This window comes from Belonocnema kinseyi, chromosome 10 (genome assembly GCF_010883055.1).
Source record: "Belonocnema kinseyi isolate 2016_QV_RU_SX_M_011 chromosome 10, B_treatae_v1, whole genome shotgun sequence".
NCBI classification, from domain to species: Eukaryota; Metazoa; Arthropoda; class Insecta; order Hymenoptera; family Cynipidae; genus Belonocnema; species Belonocnema kinseyi.
In genome coordinates this window covers 110,899,641-110,902,869 of record NC_046666.1, presented here as the reverse complement: position 1 = coordinate 110,902,869, position 3,229 = coordinate 110,899,641, and the positions used below count along the sequence as shown (strand labels likewise).

General features: G+C 37.3%; 1 long non-coding RNA gene across 1 annotated transcript in view; it reads right to left on the bottom strand.

Moving 5' to 3' along the window:
• Positions 1-902: 902 nt before the first annotated feature.
• LOC117182037 overlaps positions 903-3,229 on the bottom strand; it is a 28,213-nt gene continuing 25,886 nt past the window's right edge. The window contains exons 2-5 of the long non-coding RNA XR_004468251.1: positions 2,189-2,434; positions 1,868-2,034; positions 1,681-1,789; positions 903-1,594 (exon numbers count right to left, since the gene is read on the bottom strand). This is a non-coding gene — a long non-coding RNA (uncharacterized LOC117182037). The remainder of the gene's footprint in view (positions 1,595-1,680; positions 1,790-1,867; positions 2,035-2,188; positions 2,435-3,229) is intronic.

The following is a 3,229-nucleotide window of genomic DNA, read 5'->3' as shown; positions in this document are numbered from 1 at the left end:
TAAAAGTGTAAAACGTACCTATATAACAACAGAACAGAAAACATTCAAATACCAAAATGAACCATAAAATATTCGTAGATAAAATATTCAGATATAAAACGTCCACATAAAATATTCGTTAATAAAACATTTAGATATAAAACGTTCACATAAAATATTCGTTAATAAAACATCCAAATATAGTACGCTTACATTAAAAAAAAAAAAACGTACACATAGATATAAAATACAAATAAACATTCAAATATAGATTATCGACTTAATATTTACGCCGTACATTGCTAGACTATATAATCGAGGATCAAGAGATCACGTGTTTTTTATTTATTTATTTATTTATTCTTATTTTTCTATTTTACGGAATTAATTCTGCCTTAATAAAATGAGTCACCGATAATTGATCAGGTTATCGGTGCGTAATTATTCCAGAAGGCAGAGTAATTTTCAAGAGAAATAATAATCAAAGGAAACGATTTTAATGTAAAAAGAAAAGAGAAAGCGGCTGGAAAATTTCGGATGATTCATAGCAAAGGTCGTCGCAGCGGCAGAGGAACGGAACTTAGAAAGTAGACAAACAACAGGGACGAATTATTTAGGGTTCCGTTCGTCTGTCGCCCGCTATAACCAACGGCATATATCACAATGCTCCGCTCTTTTCAGAAATTTTTAACTATTTGTCTATTTTTCATTAGGAATGAATTATTAATTAATTAGATTTAGCAGAAATAATTTTTAAAACAAATTATTGTTGTTTATCACTATCTTCATCTGCATCAATTCCTGTTAGTTCCGTTTTTTCTGAAATTCTTACACTTCTGTCCTTTTTCTACTTAGTGAGGTACTTATCAATGAAATTTAACAAAAAAGTTGTTTAAACAATTTAGTATAGCTTTAAACTATCTTCTCTTAGATAAGTGCTAGAAAGTTGCGATTTTCTCACAATCTTTAACTTTGCTTATTTATAATGTAATAAATAGGAGTAGGTGGGAGCACTAGTTCTTCAATTGACTTGTGACAGTTTGGTTTTGAAGTGCAACAAGAAGTTTATGGCAAAGCGCAAAAGAGAAGTTGCAAATATTTTAATATCAGCCTATCACACCTGCCCTGGAGAAAAACGTTTTATCAATTACAATGTGTATCTCTGTGTGTGTATGAAGATTGAAAACACCTCAAACAAACGAAAACGTATATTGTCATAGACCACACGTGTTTTTTCTAGCGCAAGAGGAGGGGGGCTGGGGTAGCTGATATTAAAATATTTGCAATTCTACATTTTTCAGTTTTACGCTTTGCGTTCTACTTCTTGTTGCAATTCAATACAAACCTGTTACAAGTCATTTAAAGTCCTCCTAATTATTTTATTCTTTATTTTTGTCCCTTTGCATTTATTTTGTGTGGATTCGAACAAATTTCCGCACGTTATTCATAAACATTCGACAAAAAAAATTCCAATTCATTTTCGAACTACTAGAATTCTGTAATATAACTAATATAGAACAGAGTTAGTCTTCAGCCTTAGTCTTCAGCCTCCAGCTCTGGATGATCAATTCCACCTTCTCCTTCATATCGGTGGTCATGTCAGCGACCTGCTTCCCTGCAAACGAGAGTTGAATTGCATCCACTTACTTCTTCCAATGCTACATTTCGTATACAGAAAGTCAAAGGCGTGTATTTACTCACCTCTGATACCTCCTACTTGCTAGCCTCTTTTGAGCTTGCGATAGCCACGTACTTATTACGTTATCCATGACCGCATCCGTTACGTGCGGGCAGTTTGATCTAATGACACCTGTAAACAAAATATTAGTTACCCTTTTTTTAACATCTTTCCACTCCCTTCCATTACATTTGCCTTATTCTTTCATACTTAAACTTTACTATCTGTAACACCAGCTCGTGTGAAGTGAACCTTTTCTTCTGGCCCATTCCTGTCCGGTTGTACAGTAATGCTAGCTCACTGCTTATTACGCGAGCCATCAGCAGTTTCACGCAGATTTTGACGTCGCTACCTCCTAAAGTCATGAATGACTCCCGCTGGAAGAATATTATCCGTAAATATTATTAATACGATGTGTTACACACTATCTTATCGTGACTTCGACATGGCCTGTAATGCGTGATAGCAGATTATTGTGATATCTCGAAATAAAGATAGAGAAGTGCGTATCCTGAAAGTGCCGATACATACCGCTGTACTGTAATTTCTACCATCTCGTAGTAACAGATTTAAATCTTCCAGTTCCTCTTCTTCTCTTGCTGGTAACTTTCGCAGCACTTCATGCAAGGCGAAGGTTTCTTTGTCCCCCTGTTGCTGCCGAACGTCCGCATAATGTGCACCATTCCCCTTCACCTGACTCTCTAAGCTCGCCAATCGCTCCAATCTTGGTCATTATTTTCTGCAATGCCGACAGCACCAGTAGATTGAAGCTTGCATCTATAAAAAGAAAGTCGCTATTATTAATTGCATTTTCAAACGCATTTTTACCTTAGTGTCAAGACAAATATGAACGTAAGTACTAAAACTCCTACCATCCTCTTACAGGAGGGATGACCTCTCCAATTGCTTTCAGCATACTGAAATTTAAACATTTTAATACGAAATAGCGGTGCAAAATTTTGCTTTTTAAGTCTTTCTATTGAGCATACCTACTGCTACTGTATTTTATTTTCTTCTTGTTTGGTGGCATTACGGAATAAGCCGATTCTTCACTGTCTTCGTATAAATTTCTACTTGTTCTTTTCTTGACTGCTTGCTTCGACTTCGGCACGATTTTCTATTGCGTCTGCGGCTTTTCGAAGCCTGATAGTTTATGTTATTTTCGGGCCGCCAGCCTTAGCAATCGGCATTAGAGGCACTGCTGTTATTAGTTCTGCCTCGATTCTTTCACTAGCTGCCACCTCTCCGTCAGTGGTTTCGCCACCATCATCTCCCTCGTCCGCATCATCCACTTCATCCAGGTCGTCCTCATCACTGCTACCTCTATCGCTGTCTAAATCCTCTTTCTGGTTCGACGCACGATCCGAGTCAGTGTTAAAGTATTTCTTCACGTGTCTGTTGTGCCTCGATTGCCTGTCTCGGTCCGTGTTCATTTCGTCCCTTCCTTCTAGCTCAGAAGTAGTGTATTTTCTCCGGATGTCGCGACACAAACTAACGTGTGTTGCCAGTTAATCTTTAGCTTTTCACCGTTTATAACAGCAGCTTTCACCTGCTGCGCACTCCAATGCTTCG